Source organism: Microcebus murinus, chromosome 31 (assembly GCF_040939455.1).
Source record: "Microcebus murinus isolate Inina chromosome 31, M.murinus_Inina_mat1.0, whole genome shotgun sequence".
Lineage (NCBI taxonomy): Eukaryota > Metazoa > Chordata > Mammalia > Primates > Cheirogaleidae > Microcebus > Microcebus murinus.
Window position 1 is genome coordinate 4626302 of NC_134134.1, and position 24030 is coordinate 4650331.

A 24030-nucleotide genomic window follows, 5' to 3' on the forward strand; every position below is an offset into this window, starting at 1 on the left:
AGTGGGCCTCACTCTAAGAAATGTGGTCTGGTGGTGTGGAAGGGGGACATTAATTGGGTTCTTTGACACGTCCTCTTTTAGTGGTGATGTTGTTCAATCTAGATCCATTATTATTGGAACTCAGGTAAAGACAGCAAGCACAGCATACATACTGCCTTTTGCCCTACACTCATCACAACATATACTTCATTTCCAAAGTGAAGAGCAGCATAATGCAATGTCTACTGAGCATGTGCTATGTGCTCAGAAGTATAGTATGTTGCACTGTAAAGAAGCCTTTACATTGTGTGATTTAATCCTTGCTGTGCCAGAAAAGGTGAGTACTAAGTGTCCAATAATTTACAGAAAATTTTAGATGTGGTGTCAGCCTTTCTATTCTTCTAACACAATTATAATACGACATTACACAAGACATTATAATACAAGACATTATAAGACATTATAATACGACATTACAGAAGATCTAGAAAATTGTCTACACTCACCCCAAAAAGGTTTTTTCAAACTCAACTTACAAGTCCATGTTGATCTCTAACACTGCAGCATATGTCTCCCCTGAGTTTTTGGTACATCCTTATTCCAGAGTATGTCCCTGTGTTGCGAATTCTCCGTTGAGGCCAAGTCTAGTTTCCTTCCCTCTGTAAAAGCAAAGGATACACAACATGTGTATACAACGTGTGTATACACTTGTGTATCCTTTGCTTTTACAGAGAGGGAAGGAAAACAGGAAGAGAAATTCCTCTTTGGAACCTGTCTAATGCATCTTGAGGAACCTTAGACCTTTCATTCAGAATTCAAATCTGCAGATTTAGGTCTCTAAAGAGGCATGGATTCAGTAGCACTCATGCACACTTCCTGGCATTTGGGCAAAACAGAAAGCAGAAAGGGAGTTTACGTGTCACACACAGTGCACTGTATCTTGTTCCCATTTCTGTCTCAGCCCCATGGTCTCTGAATCCATTTCAGTTCTAAAGATGTGAGATGCATTTAGAGAAAGGATAGAACTACTGATTTTTATCCTATGAGAGGGTATTCACAGGAATCTGGTCTAAGTATGCTCCGGAGGGACAGTAGACACCACAGAGGCTTAGAGAACTTACTGTGTGCAGATGTGGGGACAGTGAAGCTCGGTGCTGCAGACTTGCAGGTTACAGACTGGAAGCTCAAGAAGGAATCTAGTGTTCAAAGTCCTTCTAATTTAGAAGTGGTGGGCACATTTTATGTTTATGTTGCATTTTTAATTCTGGAAAGTGTTCAGGAGATATTAAAAGTAAAGAGTCTCCAACTCAGAAAACCTATCCACAAAGTTAAAAGAGAATTGAAAAAAAAACCCTCTTATCACTCAATTAAAGCAGAATGTGATGTGCACAGTGCCAATCCACTGAGACATGTCAAAGGCACAACATAAAGTTGTTACTGGACATAGCTAGGCAAATCCTTTTACATACATGTTATCTAGATAATAATTTTCTGTGAACAAAGAAGAAAGAAGCCTGGACAGCCCTATTTGTCATAAACGGTGCACCCTAAACTTACTTGGTTATCAGTGAGACTTTCTTTTTTTGGTAATTGGTTAATTTCAAATAAAATACATGTGTCTGAAGTTATTGCAGGAGGAGATAATTTTGCAACTTAAAGAAAAATGTAGGATAGAATGTAATAAGTAGTCATGCTGTGTTAAGAAATGTATGGCTTTTCATTAAGTACAAAATCTTTATTATAAGCATTATAGGAACAATGTAATTATAAATGTAATGAACAAGAACTTTGGGAACATTCTTCTTCAAAGTAGAGACACTGATAAAAAGGATCACAAGTGATGTATTTTTACTCTGTAACCCCACAGTACATTTTTACAACACATTATCTCCAACTTTGAGTAACATTGGATAGGTTAAAGTTGGTGCAAAAATAACACTTCGTTCAATCTACATGTTTGACACATTAAAATTATTTTTAATCTAATGAAACAAATTAAGTTTACATGTTATCTAAAAATATTCCAAATTTCATTTGATTTTATTATCTATCATAATGTATAATATTAAAACAAGTTATTTCTAATATTGTAATTTTTCATTCTGATTATAATGAGAAGAATATTAGCCTGTATACCCACATCATACATCACTTGAGATACTGTTTGTTATAAGAAAAATCCATAGTACCTCTCCACTTCATAAATCTTACATTTCAGTGATTTTAATTTCCCATGGTAAAGTACATGAATAATGCCTATTGAATACACAAAGACTACTAATAAATGCAATGTAGCTATCATTAACCACAGACATTCACATACACACTAAGAATGAAAGCATACCATCTACCGTTTTTAAAGTTGAATAACATTAATATTTGCTTGTCCAAAAGGGAAAAAATTATATCTTTTTATATTTTTACCCCACCCTGACCAGAAAGTATATTTTACATGTAATTATAACTCTCACAAAATCTCTCTCTTTTTAAAGCTGGCATACAAGTAAATCAACTAACTATTTTAACTGGGTAGTACTCTATAATCAACAACCTGGTTTAAAGAAATCTGTGAATGTGTTAGTGCATTAGTGTATTGCACTGTGAATCCTCTGATATTTGTTTAGACTTGATTCTTCGTTAAATGTGTTCTGAAATTCATTATATCTGTAGAGTATTTTTAAGTATCAATTCTTTGTGGTTCTCTTAGGTATATCTTTTGCATAAATGTTTTTTCACATTCATTATATTTGTAAGGTGTCTATCTCTTAAAATTTTTGTGATGTTGAGCAATGTTGGGGAAAATATTGGAGCATTTTTTTCAGTGTAAGTTCTCCCATGTCCAATAAGATCTCTGTTGTAACTAAAGGTATTGTCAGCACTCTACATTATGATTGTTTACTTTAAGTATAACTACTGTTGTGCATTTTAAAGCTAATACTTAGGGAAAGCACATTCATACTCATTACATTTATCTCACTTTTATCTGGTATAATTTATTTGGTGTTGAATAAAATGCGAGCAGTTAGTAAAGACTTTGCCACAATTCTCACATTCATAGAATTTTTCTCTGTTATGCATTCTTCTATGAAGATTAAGGTGTGAGCACTGGGAAAATGCTTTGCCACATTTCTCACATTTCTATGGTTTCTCTCCTGTATGGATTCATTTATGTAGAGTGAAGTCTCGGAGCTGGATAAAGACTTTGCCACATTCTACAACATTTTAGGGATTCTCTCCATTATGAATTCTTTTATGTCGAGAAAGGCCTGAACACTGGGTAAAGGCTTTGCCACATTCTTCACATTTGTAGGGTTTCTCTCTAGTATGAATTCTTTTATGTAGAATAAGGTTTGAGGACCAGTTAAAGGCTTTTCACATTCTTCACATTTGTAGGGTTTCTCTCCAGTATGAATTCTTTTATGTTGAGTAAGGTTTGAGGACCGGTTAAAGGCTTTGTCACATTCTTCACATTTGTAGGGTTTCTCTCCAGTATGAATTTTTTTATGTTGAGTAAGGATTGAGGAATGGTTAAAGGCTTTGCCACATTCTTCACATTTGTAGGGTTTCTCTCCAGTATGAATTCTTTTATGTAGAATAAGGTTTGAGGACCAGTTAAAGGCTTTTCCACATTCTTCACATTTGTAGGGTTTCTCTCCAGTATGAATTCTTTTATGTTGAGTAAGGTTTGAGGACCGGTTAAAGGCTTTGTCACATTCTTCACATTTGTAGGGTTTCTCTCCAGTATGAATTTTTTTATGTTGAGTAAGGATTGAGGAATGGTTAAAGGCTTTGCCACATTCTTCACATTTGTAGGGTTTCTCTCCAGTATGGATTCTTTTATGTTGAGTAAGGTGTATGCACTGGGTAAAGGCTTTACCACATTCTTCACATTTGTAGAGTTTCTCTCCAGTGTGAATTCTCCTATGTATAATAAGTTTTGAGCAACAGTTAAAAGGTTTTCCACATTCTTCACACTTGTAGGATTTCTCTGTGGTATGAATTTTTCTATGTCCAGAAACATTAGAGCTGTGGTTAAAAGTTTTGCTACATTCTTTAAGTTTGGAACTTTTCTCTCCAGTATGTCTTGTCTTGTGTCTATTTAGGTTTGATGATTTGTTAAAGACTTTTATACATTTGTAACTTTTGAAGATTTTTCTATGACAAGTTGACAAACATTGGGTAAGACCATCAGAACATACTTTCTGCCTCTTACACTCATCCACACACTCCCAGTCTCTTCTTAAGTTTGTATTTTCAAGGCCACAGCTTCCATATAGTCTCATTATTGATTTCTGAAAGGGGTCGTTTATGCCCTGTTCTGGTAATAGTTCTTTGCTGCAATAGTGAGACAGTTCTGAAAGAAATGAAAATAACAAAGTATCTCACTAACCAGACTCAGGTGAATATACTTCACAATTTGAATATATAAAACTGTAGAACGAACATTAGCAAGAAAGCACAATGAATACCATGGTCTTACTTGCATCATAGATGTATGATCTTAAAAATATATTTACAACCATGATTCTTTTAGAAATCATAACTGTTAATAGTTCATAGCACCCCAATTGAGAAAAACACCAAGAACCACAGGAAGGGGAAGGAAACTTTGTTGCATTTACCCACCAAAGCCCTTCCTCCATGCTGACACTGAGTTATCACTTTAGTAGTAAAATCCCATCTCCTGGATTCCCTTTCAAAAGAGAATGAAACTATGGACACATGTCCACACATGTATTTTTTGTGGCCTTTCCAAAGGCTGGTTTCCACCTCCCTTGACAACTACATAACTCTCTGAGAAAAATATGCACATATTAAGAATAAAATTCTGCATTATCATAATGATGGTACAAAATATTTAATTATGCTAAAAAATTTGAAAGGCAAAATAAAAAAAGGATCATTGCCATGTGGTAATTTCCATACAATATAAAAAGACATAATTATTGACATTGATATCATAAAGGTGAGGGAAGATATAAAGATTAAGAATTTTTATATGCAACTAAAGTAGTTATTCATTTAACATAAGTAGTACGTTCAAAAGATTTTATGTAGTTCTCACAGTGAACATCAGAAAAAAATGTTTATAGAGATAAAAGAAAGCTAGGCAAAGAAACAAAATATTCTAAAAATCAGTGAGGCACAATGCAGGACAGAAAGAGAGGAAAGAAAGAAAAGACAGTGACAAAAGTTATATACAACAATTAACATAAGATAAATTGTAAGTCCTTCCTTTGAGAAAATTACGTAAATTTTATGTACTAGTTTTTCCAGTCAGAAGGCACAGTTAAATAAAGAGTTAAAAAAAAAATCCAACTATATTCTATCTAAAGCGACTTGATTTAATTCCTGGTGAGAACAATGGACTACAACTGGAAGGATATAGCAAGATATATCAGAAAAACATTTAGCATCTAAGAGCAGAGGAGTTCAAAATTATATTATGTACATTATTTTGAAGTAAAAAACGTTATGATTTTTAAAATATACTTTAAGTCAAAACTGTCACAAGAGAAAAAAGGGCAATAAATATAAAAAGTGGTCATTCACGGAGGGCCTATGACAATAATACATTTATATGATATCTATCTTTATCTCCAATCAAGGTTATCAAATATATTTTTAAAAAGCATTGACAGAAATGAAGCAAGAAATAGACAACAAAATAATATGATACTTTGATATTCTATTCTACTTTCAATAATAATAAAACCAGTCAATTATTAATAAGAAAACAAAAGATTTGAAAACACTACAGAGCAATTAGACCTAACAGATATATTGGAAACACTCTACAGAATAATAGTAGAATACACAATCTCCTTGATAGCTCATAAAACGTTCTTCCTAAAAAACTACCTGTTCAGCCACAAGTCTTAACCAATTTTAGAAAATTGAAATTTTACTCACTTTAATTTTTGACTATAATGGAATGAAACTGAAAATAAATAATAGAAGAAACACAGAAAAATTTACAAATATAGGAAAATAAACAACACACTCTTGAATACGTTCTTCTTCAACGGAAGAAGACCTAATGTTGTGAAGATGCCCAGATTGATCAACAGATTAAGTGCAATTCCTTTCAAATTCTCAATTTCAGTTTTTGAATAATAGAAACAGCAGACTCTTCCTTCAGAAGTTTCATTAAATGTAAATGGTTTAGTCTCTCAAATGAAATATAAGATGAATGTATGTATAAAAACAAACAGAACTCTACAATATGCCACCTACAAAATCCTTCCTTTAAAAGCTCTAAAAAGTCAAATGGTTGAAAGTAATGTAAAAAACACTGCATAAATAATAGGAGGAGGATATTGTGGCAATAATTAAAGAAAATACACTTTAAGTCAAAAGCCATCAGAAGAGACAAAGACTTTCATAATGACAAAATGGGTCATTTAGAAGAAATCTATAGCACAGAACACAAATAGACAGATGATATACATGTAATGTACACATTTTAGGTTAGATATTATTTAAATATATATTATATATCAGGGCTTTGCATGATATATGATTATTTCAATGATGAATATATAAGGCTATGCCTCATATATATGATTTCAATGATGAATACAAAAATTTGACAGAAGATAAATAAGTAAACAGATAATGGGAAAGACATTATAGACTAGTTAGATGTAAAAGACATTTAAAGAGGTCTTCAGTCAAAAGCAGCAGAATACACTATGGTTTCAATCATACATGGTAAATGCTATTATGACAGTTAAGTCTTATCAAGTTGAAGAACCCTAAAATCATACAACATATATTTTTTGACAAAATTGAAGTGGAACTAGAAATCAAAAGCACAATACAAACTGGCTAATACAAAAATATGTCAAAATTAAACACACTCTTTAATGCATTCATGCTCAATGATCAGATGATTTAAAATTGTTAAGATGTCAATACTATCCACAGTGATATACAAATTTAATCAATGTCTATAATAGTCCAATTATACTTGTTTTAGAATTATATATAAAAATAAATTCTAAAGTGTATTAGAACAAAAAATTGCCAGACTGTTTTAGAAATACAAACAAGGAGGAATAGCACTTCTTGATCTAAAAACAAATCTATAGGAATAAAAAAATGAGCAACTGGCACAAGGAGAAATAATGAGATTAAACAACAGAATGGAGAACCCAGAAATAAACTTTTGTGTCCATGACCAAAATTATGTTCCTCAAGATTGCAATGGCCATGCAATGAAAGAGAAGAGTCCCTTAAACAAATGTTGTAGAAAACTGAATATTTATGAGAGAAAAACCAGATGTTGGTACCTTCCCTTGCACTATATAGAATATATCTTAAATAAATTCAATACTTAAACATGAGAAATACATTAATAAAACTCTTAGAAATAACATAAGGGAAACATCACAATATTGGTCCTGGCACTGTTTTAGCAGATGTAACATCAAATGCATAATCATGAAAAAGAAGAGAAGAAAAATGGGATGGTATCACACTTCAAATTTTTTGCAGAAAGGAAAAACTTAGTGGACTAAAAATGCCTCTTAAAAAATGGGTTAAAATAGATGCAAATCACATAATTGATAGAAGTTAACACAAATGACAACTATGATAAGGTATCACCTCACAACTGTTAAAATGGCTAATGTTCAAAAGAAGAGACATAACAAGTGTGGACAAGAGTGTGCAGGAAATCAATCCCTGTAGATTGTTATTGATTGTAAATGGATAGTGTCATCGTAGAGGTTTGTTAAAGAATGTAAATAATACAACTCCCTTGTCATTCACCAATTCTACCTATGAGTATAACCATGTAAAATCAGTATCTTAAGAAGATTCTGCACACCCATATAAATTGCAGCATTATGCACATTTGCCAAGAAAATGAAAACAAACTAAATGCCTGCTTATGATTAATAGACTAAAAAATGACTGTACAAACACATACCATATAATTTACTAAGCCATGAAAATGATAAATATCTTTCCATTTCAACAACATGGATGGACGTAGTGGGTATTATGCTAAGTAAAATCAGCCATTCCAAAAAAGATGAATTCTGCTATAGATAATTTTTTAAAAAGTTGAATTTACAAAAATAAAGAGTACAACAGTGGTTTCCAGAGTGTGGAGTCACGAAAAGTGAGGAGATATTTAAGGGTAAAATCTTTTAGTTATAAGATGAATACATCTTGGAGATCTAATATATGGCATCATGATTAGAGTTATTAACAATGTTTTATATGCTTAAAATTTGTTTAGACCATAGACCTCACTATTAATAAATGTTCTCACTATAATTAAATGGTAACTATGTGAGATGATGGAATAGTTTATTACTTTAATTATATTGTTTTACCATTTATACACACGTCTGTTCACTACAGTGTGTACAATAAATATATACAGTTATACAATTTTTATTTGTGGAAACTTTCACCATTAAACACCACACACAGAGAAATATATGCACACATACACACATATGAATGACGCATTTCTGATGCTACTAAATAGGGGGAAAATATGGAATATAAGTTATCAATGTATTGTATATCAATTAGGAGTATAAATATATTAAGCTATTTGAAGCACTGAATGAGACAGTATATGTAAGAATTTCATAAGGTGAGAAGGGAAAATAAACTATATTATAGTTTGGGAATTTGGGTATAATAAAGTTGAAAATTTACTCTTATTTTATATAACAAAAGGAGTATTTAGAAGTGAAATAACATTAGATCTTCTTACATTGAGTAAGAGGATATGAATTTATATAAAATTAGTGAGTCCGACTTTCTGTAGGATTGCCTCTGAAAACTTAGAATTGGAAATCATGATGCATAAAATATGAATATATGTCCCTAGTGTTTCTAGCATTCCAGAAACAAATCCCAATATCTCCACTATTCCCCTTTACACATTTCAGAAATGAGGCATCAAAAAGAACTTAAAACATGGAGATGGGTAGGAAGGATAATGCCTATAATCCAAGGACTTTGGGAGGCCAAGGAGAAGGGTCACTTGAGACCAGGACCTTGATACCAGGAGTAGCAACTTGAGGAGACTCCATTTTTATAATAAAGTAATAATAATAAAAAGGGCTGGCCATGGTAACTCATGCCCATAGTTCTAGCTACTTGGAAGACAGAGGTTGTAGTATCCCAGGAGCCCAGAGGTTTGAGGTTGTAGTGAGCTATGATCAGCCACTGTACTCCAGAAAGGGCAGGAGGGCAAAAACCTGTCAAAAGATGGTTTAATATAGAAGTCTTTAAAATATGTACAGATGGGTCCATAACCCCTAAATAATAGAAATACTGATAGATAATGTAGTCCCTTACAAGCCATTGCAAGTTTGGCTCTCACTGAATTCTAAGGAAGATCACTGCATGGGTAGAGTTCTTAGAGATTTATAATCTTGGGACAGAAGATGTCCTTCTGGAAGATGAATAGAAACATACACAGGCCTCCTAAAATCATTTCCAACAGAGCAGAATATTCCAAGCCACTCTTTTGAAATCTGCCTTCCTCCTTGAGCTTTGGCTCTCTAACATTTGTTATCTGCTTCACTGGATCTCACCTACCTGGATATTTAGCTGTTGTTTCCTCTTTCTTCATAATCCAGGGCTCTATCCTTTGCTCCAGGCATGTGATCAGCTCTGGCTTTGAGATGGCAAGACCTGTATTATTAGAAAAATTTCACGTGACTCTTGCTGAAGACTTTCCAATTACTAACGCAGTACTATCCTTAGTACACAGACCATTATAGACAATTCTAGAAAATTCCTCTGCAAGATATCGTTCTCTCAGAGACCCTGTAGAATGATAAAAAAAAATATTTCTTATTTATGACTAGAATACCAATTCCCACTAGCACCAAATAAATAAGAGGTGGAAATTCTATTCTAAGGTGTAGGCAACAACTATATACCCTGATTTCTAAAGTAACTACTAATCTACTGTGAATTGTATATATCAGCCAAAGAAAGGGAAAGGTTCAAGATAACATGACACATTTAATGATTTTATTGGATACACCAAAAATTCTCAAATTTTCTTTAAAAGAAGGGATATAAAATTCATTCATGTAAAGCAGAAACTTTTAAGAAACTATCTACAAAATTAAAATAGTGGCCTTAATGTGGAATAGGAATTCTGTATATAAGTGATCCTCACCAAGGGAGACCAGGTTTCCGTAGTTCTCTAGCATCACATCCCTATACAAATTCCGCTGAGCATTGTCAAGGCATGTCCATTCTTCTGGAGAGAATTCTACAGCCACATCCCTGAATGTCACCATCTCCTGTAAAAAGACACATATTTCCCAAGTGGCCATAGAGAGAGTTCTTAATTTGACCACAAGGAAAATGAGATGTGAGAACTTTTTCTGACATATGAGTGACTGGAATTATCCAATAAGATATATTTTAGCACAGTAATATTCTTTCATATTTTCTCTTTTTCACAGGAATGAGGATCTCAAAAGATGCATGAATCTGTGTGCATATGATTCTGCTTTGGTTGATAAAGTGTCTAATACAAAATTAAGGGCTTATAACAGTAATATAAATTTATGCATGTTATATTTACATCATGTCAATAAATTATGCATATTTCTCACATAGAGAAACAGAGAGTTACAAAGTACCACCTAATATTTAAAAGTACAATAAAGAACTGGAGATTTTCTTAAATTACAGAATCTGATTCAGTAGATCTGGGGTGAGGTCTGAATCTCTGCATGTCACATAATAAAGCTATTGATAACAATGCTTCTTGCCTAAGTAGAGTATTTTGTCAATGTCCAGTAAGTGGTAGACTTGGAATTTATCTCAATTCATCTGAACAGAACACAGATGATAGTCCTCATTTTTTAAAGCAAGCTATACGAAGAAAGGGGAGCTTCCAGATTAAATGTCATTCTTCATTCACAATAGTCAGTAAATCTCCATGAGACACTTAGTGACAAAGAAAAAAAATAACTTTATATGGAAAAAATCTGTCAGAGAGAATCTTAAGTGAATGAAATTAACATATCTTCAGTGGGACACATTGGCACCCTTGCAAAGAGGAGGATTCAAAATTACTACTGGGATGGTAGTGGCCAACAATATGTAACCATGAAGAATCATCAGTTTTATGCAAATTTCAGATACAGATACTTCCCATGGTTCATTATCTTTAAAAATGTATGTAAATACTTTAGCATCATACAGAGCAAGTCTACTGTTTTCTACTTTTCCCATAATTTTCTGATTATATTAGCCAATCAATGTTATCCTCTTTCTGAATTTTCTTAATAATATTTTATGGAGAGCTGATGAAGCATCCAGATCAAACTTTGAGAGTACATGTTTCCCTTCCTCACTCAAATCTAAAGACTCTATCCCATACCTAATGGGAATCTCAGATATTCACACCATTCTATCTTGACCTTTCACAATGGGAAAATTTTCAATATTACATGTCATACATTTCTTATAAAACTTGGTTATTGTATTAAGAAGCTTGTGGGAGAGAATATACAGCTGGCTCTGTTAAATAGGGATAAAGGATTTTCCAAAGCTCCTTGATTATCATAAGAAGAGATAAAAAAAATTTACTTATAAAACTTATTAGTCATACACATGAGAAGTAAAGAAGTGAAGGTTTATAAATTCAAAAAATTGAAGTTCTACAAGACTTTCTAGGAGAAATAGTGGACACAACCCCTAATCTGGGACTCACTTACCCGAAAACCAGCCATTTCTGCTCCCTCGTCTCCTACTCTGAAATCTCTTTTCAGGTGAGATAGTGTAGAACAATTAGAATTACATCTTCAGATTGCCCTGAAGGAAGTCAGCACAATTTCTTCCCTTGTTTCCACAAGATTCACAAGCAGGAGGAACACAAAATGAAGAAAGGCTACACTCACTTGTTCTTACTGAAAGGGAAGATTCAGCTATGATCAGCTCTTTCATGGAGACCAAAATGTGAGATTCTCCTGTCTTTTCTTCTGGTTACCTCACCCTGCTACAGATCCCAGGATTTTCTGCTACAAGAATGGGAATCAGGAACACAATGATCTGCCTCTGGCAAACCCAAGAGAGCAGAACCTATGACTTCCCTCTAAAACAAAGCTAGACTCAATTCTCACGAATATATGCAGGAGTCCTAATGTTTGAACCTGGTATCAAATTAGAATTATTTGGGGCACAATTAAAACCACATAGATGTTCTCATTCAGCCCAACAGGCAGGTGATGGTGTTTCTTCAATCTACCCAGGTTATCCTAATTGAAAGCCTGGGATGAGAGGTAATTACCTTAAAATTGTCTCTGAAACATCAATGTGAATATAAATCATGTGGTAATGTTGGCCTCACTCTAAGAAATGAGACCTGCTTGTGTCGAAGAGGTACATTCATTGGGTTCTTTGTCAGGTCCATTTTAGTGCTGAAGTTGCTCAAACTAGATCCATTATTAGTAGCACTCAGGTAGAGACAGCAAGCACAGCATACATACTGCCTTTTGCCCAACACTCATCACAACATATACTTAATTTCCAAAGTGAAGAGCAGCATAATGCAATGTCTACTGAGCATGTGCTATGTGCTCAGAAGTATGGTTTTTTGCACTGTGAAGAGCATTTACATTGTGTGATTTAATCCTTGTTATACCAGAAAAGGTGAGTAGTAAGTGTCCAATAATTTACAGAAAAATTTAGATGTGGTGCCAGCCTTTCTATTCGTTTCACACAACTATAACATGACACTACACAAGATCTAGAAAATTCTTTACACTCGCCCAAAATAGGTCCTTTCTAAGTCAACTTACAAGTCCATGTTGATCTCTTACACTGCAGCATTTGTCTCCCCTGAGATTTTGCTCCTTCCTTAGTCCAAAGTATGTCAGTGACTTGTGAATTCCAGGTTGAGGCCAGGTTTAGTTTGGATCGAAGTTGTGTATTCTTTGCTTTACAGAGACGGAAGGAAAACAGGAAGAGAAATTCCTCTTTGGAAGCTGCTCTAATGCATCCTGAGAAACCTCAGACCTTGGATTCAGAATTCAGAGCTGCAGATTTGGGTCTCCAGGGAGGCATGGATTCAGTAGCACTCACTGCACATTTCCTGGCATTGGGGCAAGAAGAGAAGGCAGAAAGGGAGTTTATGTGTCCAAGCCAGAGTGCATTACCTCTTTCCCATTTGTGTCTGAGCCTCAGGGTTTCTGAGTTTATTTCAGTGATAAAGATGTGAGATGCATTTAGAGAAAGAATAGATCTACTGAGTTTTATCCTATGAGAGTGTATTCACAGGATCTGATCTAAGTATGCTCTGGAGGGACAGTAGACATCACAGAGTCTTAGAGAACTTACTGTGTGCAGATGTGGGCACAGTGAAGCTCTGTGCTGCAGAGTTGCAGGTTACAGACTGGAAGCTCAAAAAGGAATCTAGTGTTCAAAGCCCTTCAAATGTAGAAGTGGTGGGCACATTTTATGTTTATGTTGCATTTTTAATTCTGGAAAGTGTTCAGGAAATATTAAAAGTAAAGAGTCTCCAACTCAGAAAAGCTCTACACAAAGTTAAAGAGAATTAAAATAAAACCCTTTTATTATTCAATTAAAGCAGAATGTGATGTGCAGAGTGCCAATCCACTGAGAGATTTCAAAGGCACACATAAAGTCCTTACTGTACATAACTAAGCAAATCCTAACTTTTACATACATGTAATCTAGATAAATAATAATTAGCTTTGAAGAAAGAAGAACGAAGACTAGACAGCCCTATTTGTCATAAATAGTGCACCATAAACTTACTTGGTAATTAGTGAGACTCTATGTTTTTGGTAATTGATTACATTCAAATAAAAACAAGTGTCTCAAGTCAATGCAGGAGGAGATAATTTTGCAAATTAAAGATAGGTGCTCACTGAAGTTGGCATGCCATCTTCTTATGGAAATTGTGGGATAGGGAACTATCTTCCTTGATATTTCATTTCAAAGAGATATTTCTCAGTTTCAGATAAAGCATTTCTTTAAAAAAAGAATATTTAAAAATCTTACAAAAGGATTTACAATCTTAGGCAGATAGTTAGGAACTCTGGCTCTTCTTGGGACAATGGTACCCTGTTTTGGTGCTGTTTCCAGCAATTGCTCCACCTTGGGAGATAGATAAGGCTGCTATTCCATTTTGGTGCTGCCCCATCCTTAATTAAACCCTGAGCCACTTGTATACCTGAGGAAGGATGGAATGCTTTATCAATCTAGTGTTTCCCTAGCCAAGGCATAATATTTACAGAGTGATCTAGGTGATCCTAAGGGATTAATACATCATTAGCTTTAATCTGCATTGCAGTTCACCCTCCCTCATGGGCTTTCATAGAGGGAGCTCCTATAGCTTGATGAAATTCCCAGGACACCTGTTGATTATTTGATAAGAACCTACACCTCCGAAGATAAAATTCTGATGAAATAAAATTGATTGAGCCTGTTACAATTTTAAAGTAAAAAAAATAAATAAAACAATCCAAGAGCTCCTCAATTCTTGAGTGGATTATTAATATTTTGTATGTGTTTACAATGAAATATTCAATTTTAAGTAATGACAGTGAGCTAGCACTGCTTATGGGTTCCTGGATCTAGTGAGCCCATTATGCAAAGTGGAGTGACACAGATCAGAAGAAAGGGCTCCACATGTACTCACCATCTAATTGGTACTGACTGATTAAAACTATGTGTGCAAATGGTGGTGGTGTCCAACAGGGATTTAGGGGTTTGCAGGTAGACCCACATCTAAGGGAAGCCTTGATCATCATGGAACATAAGAGCATACCTCTAACCCTTGCTAGGTAGAGGAAAATATATAAAATGCGACTAAATTGTACTCTCATATTTTTTTGAAATAAAAAATAAAAACCATACATCTTTCCATAACTTTATAAAAATACCAAATATTGAGTCACAAAGCAAATATAAAGGTCAATCAAGTAATGATTGCAAAGTAAATTAAGCAAAAATGTCAAGATTATTTAAAAATTAAAAATATATCAATAAATTTTGAGTTAGTTATCTCATGCCAGGAAGTTAGATTTAGGGTGACTTTAGGGGAAATTTCAAATTTAGGATAAATTATACATTAAAAATATAAATTATTATATTGTCCATAATGGCAGCATTAGAAGATTACTACAATTGAATAGATATATTTAGGTAAGAATACCAGGGTTCTTCTATTTAGAGGTCTATGAATTTAAAAAAATGAAACTTTGAATTTAAAAAAATGAAAACTGACACTTTGTACCCTTTGATTTTCTCTTTCCCCATCCCACTCTTTGTGGTAACCACACTTCCCACTATGAAATCAGATTTCTTTAGATTCCACACATAAGTGAGATCATATAGTATTTGTCTTTCTGTGCCTGGCTTACTTTACTTAGCATCATGTCTTCCAGTTCAAAACATGTTGTCACAAATGACAGAATTTCATTCTGTTTGACAACTCATTGTGTAAATGCACCTCATTTTCTTTATCCACTCATATGCTGGTGGACACTTACACTGCTTCTATACCTGGGCTAGAATGAATAATGTTGTAATGAATATGGAAGGAAAGATATATATTCTACATGCTGGTTTTGTTTCAACTGAATATGCATCTAGAAATGGGAGTGATGGATCATATGGTAATTCAATTTTTATTGTTGAGGAATCGCTATACTATTTTCTACAAAGACTGTATGGAGAAAATAGATTTTTAAGACTCAGAAGGGAGGAGGGTGATTGGGATTAAGGGATCAAATGTCATCTACAGTGTGAAAACTATATTCATTGAATGAATAATGCACTAAATGTCCTGAATTTATCACTATATAATTCATACATTTATCATAGAGAGAAACACGACTGGAACTCCCCCAAATTTACTGAAATACAAATAAATTTGTCTGTCCTAATTTATATTCACAGCAACAATATGCAAGTGTTTCTTTTCTCCATATCCTCATGATCACTTAGCATTCATTATATTGAGAACAGGCATTCTTACACGTGTGAGTTAATAGCTCATTGTGGCTTTAACTTTTATTTCCATGATGATTAGATAGGTTGAGCATTTTAACATATATCTGTGGAACATTGATTTCTCTGTTTTGAGAAATGTCAATTAGTTTTATCATATCTTTCCCAAACTATGCCTAGATAAAATCATCACACTGTGTCTGACATATTTATATACAATTATTTGTGAATTAAAACAAAAATATAGCAGAATAAATAACAATGTCCAAATAAGATGATTGCACAGCAATAAGAAATGGATATTGAATATAGTACACAAATAAGCCACATTCCAAATATTTTATATTGGAGTACAGATACAGAAATGAAAATAAAGGAAGAAAATGACTGATTTACATATCAACTTTCAAGAGAGAGAGGATCATTTCTTTGTGTCTATTATCTGTTCCTCAAAATATCTGGCTTTATAGTTAAATGCATATGAATATGTCTCTCTACATATGGTAAATCCCACCATTTCCATGTATATGTTTCATTGTTTTAGATTTGGATTTTCAGTGGAAAGTTAAACATGTCAAATTGCTGATTTTCTGAGAAGTCTCCTGGGGGCTCCTAAGACATCACCATTGATCAGACACCTCCACCATCGTCATTCTAAAACTTTACTGGCATGCATTCCTTATCCTTATCTTTTACTCATGGGAACTGTTTATTGGAATCAGTCTACAGGAAAGTTGACTTTCCTGGTAATTGTGCCCTATTTACTTGTATAAACTTCAATTCATGGGTTACTTTTAAAAAATCCTTACATAGTGTGTATTTTCTCAAGGCTCGTACAGAGATATGGTTGCCTGTCAACCTATCTCGACCTTGGGGAGATTCAGCCCTGGTCACCACTCTTTTAAATAAAATAACTTCTCTGTCTCATAGAACAAAAAGAGTCATTGGTCTGATAATCATGGCAGTAGTTGGCTTAATAGCTGTTACTTCCTCTGCTGCTATTGCTGGGGTTGCATTACACCTTTCTGTGCAAACTGCTGATTTTGTTCATAAGTGGCATGATGTTTCACATAAATTATGGCAACATCAGCAAGAAATTGATACTCGCCTGGAAGGTGAAATTATTCAGTTGCAGAATACACTTCAGTGGCTGGGAGACCAAATTCAGGTTTTGACAACTCAATATTTTCTCCATTGTGATTGGAATTCTTCCTGTTTTTGTGTCACTCCTATTCCTTTCAATAGTAGTTGACATTGAATGTTATTACGAAAATTGTTAAACGGAGGCCAAAACCTAACTGGCAAACTCCAAAAATTAATACAAGAAATCACCTCTGCTTTTCAAGACAATCTGCCATATTTTAATAATGATGAGTTCCTTTCTGGCCTGGCAAGAGGATTGTCGCAGGCCTACTCTTTGGCTTCATTAAAAATGATGCTTAGTAGTATTGGGAATAATTTGGGTGTTCTCCTCCTTGTATTATGTTTTTTGCTCTTAATTTACAGGTGCTGGGAAAAAAGGCAAGCAACTCAGCAACAGCAAAAATAAAATGTCATGGCCAATTTCCAGTGTGTTCACCTTCAAAATTAAATAAAATAGGGGGAGATGTTGGGGACTGACATTATATATTCCTAGTTTAAGAATTAAATTTAGTGAGTAATGTACGTGCTCTACTCAGAGTGTTTGAAAGTAATGTGTTCCGGACAGGGTCCCTGTGATAAACAAGGTGTTGCCTAGAGGCATAACAAAGGACCTGAGCTGCAAGTAAGCAAGAGCTGCCCAGTCCCAAGGCAGTGGGGGTCTGGAGGCCACATGATAAACACATTGTTCCTCTGAAGGCTGCTTAAGCCCCTTAAAATGGATGGCTACTCAATGATGGATAAGACCCCTCAAGGGAGGGGTGACCTAAGCCAGGCACAGCTGCAGGGGATCAGCCTAAGAGAAACTGGGGGCGAGAAATGCTCCCTGTGACTGCCTTACCCATCCTTGCTAATCTTGATGTGTGATCTATGCCTGGTGCCTAGAGCAACCACCTGGAAACCTTGAATCAGGGGACATCTGTGTCCTTAAGGCTATGTGTTCCAGAATTTATGGCCATTGCTCCAATGCCTGGGTGGTAATGTACAAGGAAGTAACTTCAATTTTTTAGAGTATAAAAATATAACTTACCCGGTGTATTAACACTCAAGTCAACCATCTTTGTATGTGTCTCTGTGTTTTCTTCTGTTTTCTGTGTTCATCCTCCATCTTGTAAATGGGCCACAGCACTGCGGTTTTAGGAAAGTGTGAAATTGGAGGGGGGGGATGTCTTTTAAAGGATACATTATTTCTGCTGGGTAGAAAGAAAAAATTCAAGAGATATACTGTATACAGCATGCTTACTATACTTAATGATGATGTATTTTTTTTTTTTTTTTTTGAGACAGAGTCTCGCTTTGTTGTCCAGGCTAGAGTGAGTGCCGTGGCGTCAGCCTAGCTCACAGCAACCTCAAACTCCTGGGCTCGAGTGATCCTTCTGCCTCAGCCTCCCGGGTAGCTGAGACTACAGGCATGCACCACCATGCCCGGCTAATTTTTTTTTTTTATATATATATATCAGTTGGCCAATTGATTTCTTTCTATTTATAGTAGAGACGGGGTCTCGCTCTTGCTCAGGCTGGTTTTGAACTCCTGACCTTGAGCAATCCGCCTGCCTCGGCCTCCCAAGAGCTAGGATTACAGGCGTGAGCCACAGCACCCGGCCATGATGATGTATTTTTAAAATATGCTGAGAGAGTCAATGATAAGTGTTCTTCACCACAAACATGATAAATATGGGAAGTAAAGCATCTGCTAATTAGCTAGAATAAGCATTAGACAGTGTTTGTGTGTGTGTGTGTGTGTGTGTGTACTTCAAAACATCACATTTTACATGATAAATACAAATAATGTCATCTGCCAATTACAAGAACAAATCAGTAAAATCTTTGAAGTATAGCATTGTTCCAAATACTGAGCCTAGATCTTTGTCATGAGCTTAGCTGAACTGTATCAAAAATATATCATTTTAGTGCTGTTTTCCTCATTCCATTTGTCAGTCATAACCAAGGAAACTCTGATAATTACCAACAGATTCAGAATCCAGCACAGAACATGAAAGGGGCTTTGACGATTTTATTTGAAGCTAAAGATACCTGTAACTTCCTAGTGCTGATTATTATGGTATGGAAGACACTAAAAAGGTATGTGGTGCTGACTGTCCCACCTCTGGCCACTGTGAGAACAGAAAAAAAAATGTGGATTGCATTCCAAATCACTGATGAAACTTTCAATCAAAAACCTGCCATGATCCCTGAGATTCCGAGAGTCAATGACCAAACTGTTGGCCACAGTTAGATGACTAAAAATGAAAAGGTGTACTGTACACTGCACCCATTAAAAGAAGATAGAGTCATGTAAAATAAATTCTCTAAGATTGAAATATCAGATAAAGAAAGATTATTCCAACTATTTTCAAGCCACAGAAATCATTCTATTATATTCTAACAATGAAAATACATACTCGTAAGTAAATTCTAGATGGATGCATATGTTGTACTATAACTAATTCACAGAAAATTATATTCAAACTTATTTATTTACCTAAACTCGCTATTAAGAAATTGCCAAATTCTCATGTTTCTGTATATAGTACATACCATATGCATCACTAACTTATTAATGCTTCACTTATTGTAATTATTTTCATATTTATGATATTATATGTTAGGATATAATAACATTTTGCTTATACAAATCAAACAACACTGTGTTCTGGATTTAATCCTCTGGCACTCAGAATTATCTTTCTTTGGACTTTAAGGCTCTTACTTTAACCTTAGGACACTGAATCTCTCTAATCTCAATTAAATAATCAGAATGCTGTATGTATACACTATAAATGGCCTCAAGCTCTCTAGTTAAATTTTTTTTTTCACCAAGTTAAAAGAATTCTACACTTCTCATCAGAATTTTTAAAGTACTGTGTGAACTGGCTAGGGGTGAGTACAGCAGTGAGAATATTGCAGTCCAAGCACAGGCGGAAAGAATGGCTTAGATACAGTTGTAGAAGGGAATGATGATGAAACATAGCAAAAAAACTGGAGATAATTATGAAATGAAAGCAGCAGAATTTCCACTTAGAAATTCCGAGAGTTGGTTGTTCTGCAGATCTCTTCACTCCATGTGCAAAATCAGTGACTTTTTTTACCCTGGACATTATAAATCTCTTCTCTGGAGCCACAAGCTTACTACCACAGAAATATTGACTGCTAATTATGAAACATCTATTACATATCTAACACTGTCCTGTACTTATTTCATCTATTTAAATATAAAAAACCCCATAACTTATAAATCCTTCTTACTATTTACTGGAACAAAGTAGCCTGATAAAGTCAATAAATCAATTAGTTGAACAACCAAACGTAAAAGAAACAGTAACCAAAAAGTGCTTTCAATATGCTTCCCAAATTAGTATCAAAATATACAATGTACTAAGTAAAATGAAATTACTGCAATGTGGAATTACTCATACCTTCAGATAATTTTATGGGCACCATTAAGTTTTATAATAATCCTTGTTGTAACTGCAGATCAGGTCATATAAATGATACTTAATGAACTTTGAAATAATAAAATAACATACTAGGCCTAGCAAGAATAATAAGCATTTAAGAACAGAGGATTGGCATGGGCAGGTTCCAATTCAGAAGCTTTAGGTTTTTAAACAATTAATTCAACGTAAAGCAAACTGTTTCCTTTCAGAATCTTTGAAGTTTCTAGTTTGCTAGTAAATTCTCAACACATTTAAATTACCTATTTTTACTAAAATTTCTTCTTTTTTGTTCAAAATAAGTATACATCCACATTCACACAAACATAATTACTTACTCTGTAAATATACTACAAATATAGTTCCACTTAACTGTGATGTATTTGTATATTTGATTCAATATAAATAAAAATTATGGTTTTTTCTGTTTCACTGGCCAGGCAGGTTGCATGTTGAAAGAAAAATGTAGGATAGAATGTAACAACTAGTCATTCTGTGTTCAGAAATGCATGGCTTTTCATTAAGTTCAAAATTTTTATTATAAGCATTACAGTACCAACGTAATTATAAATGTAATTTTAAAAAGTACTGGGAACATTATTCTTCAAAGTAGAGCCACTGATAAAAAGGATCACAAATGATATCTTTGTACTGTGTAGCCCAACAGTACATTTTTACAATCCATTACCTCCAACTTTGAGTAACATGGGATAGGTTAACGTTGGTAGCAAAATAACACTTTATTTAATCTACAACATGTTGGAAACAGTAAAAACATTTTTAATTTAATGAAACAAATTAAGTTTACATGTAGTCTAAAAATATTCCAAATTTCATTCTATTTTATTATTGTAATGTGCAATACTAAAACAAGTTATTTTTAATATTGTAATTTTTTCATTCGGATTATATGAGAAGAATATTAGTCTGTATACCTACATCATACATCATTTAAAATACTCTTTGTTATAAGAAAACTACATAGTACCTCTCGATCTCATAAATCTTACATTTCAGTGTTTTTAATTTTCCATGGTAAAGAATATGTGTAATGCCTACTTAATACAGAAAGGCTTCTAATAAATGTGATGTAGCTATCATTAACCACACACATATTCACATACACGCTAAGAATGAAAGCATACCATCTACTGTATATAAAGTTGAACATCAGTATTTGCATGTCAAAAATAGCATAAAATTATACTTTATTACATTTTATCCTACCTTGCCCCAAAAGTGTATTTTACATGTAATTATAACTCTCAAATAATCTCTCTCTCTTTTAAAGCTGACATACAAATAAATCAACTATTTTAACTGTGTTGTTCTCTATAATAAAAAATCTGGTATAAAGAAATGTGAGAATGTGTTGGTGACTCAGTGCATTGCCCTGTGAGAACTCTGATATCTGTTTAGACTTGAGTCTTCTTGAAATGCGTTCTGAAACTTATTATAACTGAAGAGTAGTTTTAAGTATCAATTCTTTGTTGTTCTCTAAGGTATACCTTTTGTATAAATATTTTTTCACATTCATTATATTTATATGATTTCTATTCCTTAAAATTTTTGTGCTGTTGAGCAATGTTTGAGAAAATATTGGAGCATTTCTTTCAGTGTAAGTTCCCCCATGTCCAATAAGATGTCTGTTATAACTAAAGGTATTGTCAGCACTCTACATTATTATAGTTTACTTTAAGTACTGTTGTGCATTTTAAGGCTAATACTTTCTGTAAGCACTTCCATACTCATTGCATTTATCTAACTTTTATCTAGTATGATTTCTTCAATGTTTAATAAGATTTGAACAGTTTTTAAGACTTTGCCACAATTTTAACATTCGTAGAACTTTTGTCTTATATGAATTCTTTTAATTAGATTTAGGATGAGTGCTGGGAAAATGCTTTGCCACATTCCTCACATTTGTATGGTTTTTCTCCTGTATGGATTCATTTATGTAGAGTGAGGTCTCTTAGCCAGATAAAGGCTTTGCCACATGCTACACATTTTTAGGGTTTCTCTCCAGTATGAATTATTTTATCTGTAGTAAGGGTTGAGGACTTGGTAAAGGCTTTTCCACATTCTGTACATTTGTAGGGTTTCTCTCCTGTATGAATTCTTTTATGTTGAGTAAGGTGTGTGCACCGGGTAAAGGCTTTGCCACATTCTTCACATTTGTAGGGTTTCTCTCCAGTATGGGTTCTTTTATGTTGAGTAAGATGTGTGTACTGGGTAAAGGCTTTGCCACATTCTTCACATTTGTAGGGTTTCACTCCAGTATGAATTATTTTATGTTGAGTAAGGTGTGTGAACTGGGTAAATGCTTTTCCACATTCTTCACATATGTGTGGTTTCTCTCCCATATGAATTCTTTTATGTACAGTAAAGTTTGTCCACCAGGTACAGGATTTGTCACATTCTTCACATTTGTAAGGTTTCTCTCCAGTATGGATTCTTTTAGAGTAAGGGTTGAGGACTGGGTAAAGGCTTTGCCACATTCCTCACATTTATAGAATTTCTCTCCTCTATGAATTCTTTTAGGTTGAGTAAGGTGTGTGCACTGGGTAAAGGCTTTGCCACATTCTTGACATTTGTAGGGTTTGTCTCCACTATGGATCCTTTTATGTTGAGTAAGGTGTGTCCACTGGGTAAAGGCTTTTCCACATTCTTCACATTGGTATGGTTTCTCTCCCATATGAATTCTTTTATGTAGAGTAAGGTTTGTACACCAGATAAAGGCTTTGCCGCATTCTTCACATTTGTAGGGTTTCTCTCCACTATGGATTCTTTTATGTTGAGTAAGGTGTTTGCAATGTGTAAATGCTTTGCCACATTCTTCACATTTGTAGGGTTTCTCTCCAGTATGGATTCTTTTATGTTGAGTAAGTATTGAGGACTGGTTAAAGGCTTTGCCACATTCGTCACATTTGTAGGGTTTCTCTCCAGTGTGAATTCTCCTATGTATAATAAGTTTTGAGCAACAGTTAAAGGATTTTCCACATTCTTCACACTTGTAGGATTTCTCTGTCATATGAAATTTCCTATGTCCAGATACATTAGAGCTGTGATTATAAATTTTGCCACATTCATTAAGTTTGACACTTTTCTCTCCAGTATATCCTGTCTTCTGTCTATTTAGATTTGATGATTTGCTAAAAACTTTTATACATTTATAACATTGGAAGATTTTTCTATGGCAACTTGACAGACATTGGGTAAGACCATTAGAACATACTTTCTGCTTCTTACACTCAACCACGCAATCCCCATCTCTTTTTAAGTGTACATTTTCAAGGCCATAGCTTCCATATAGTCTCAATATTGATTTCTGAAATGGGTCGTTTATGCCCTGCTCTGGCAACATGTCTTTGGTGCAATGGGAAGACATTTCTGAAAGAAATGAAAATAACAAAGTATCTCAATAACTAGACTCAGGTGAATATACTTCACAATTTGAATATATAAAAGTATAGAAAGCACATTAGCAATAAAGCAC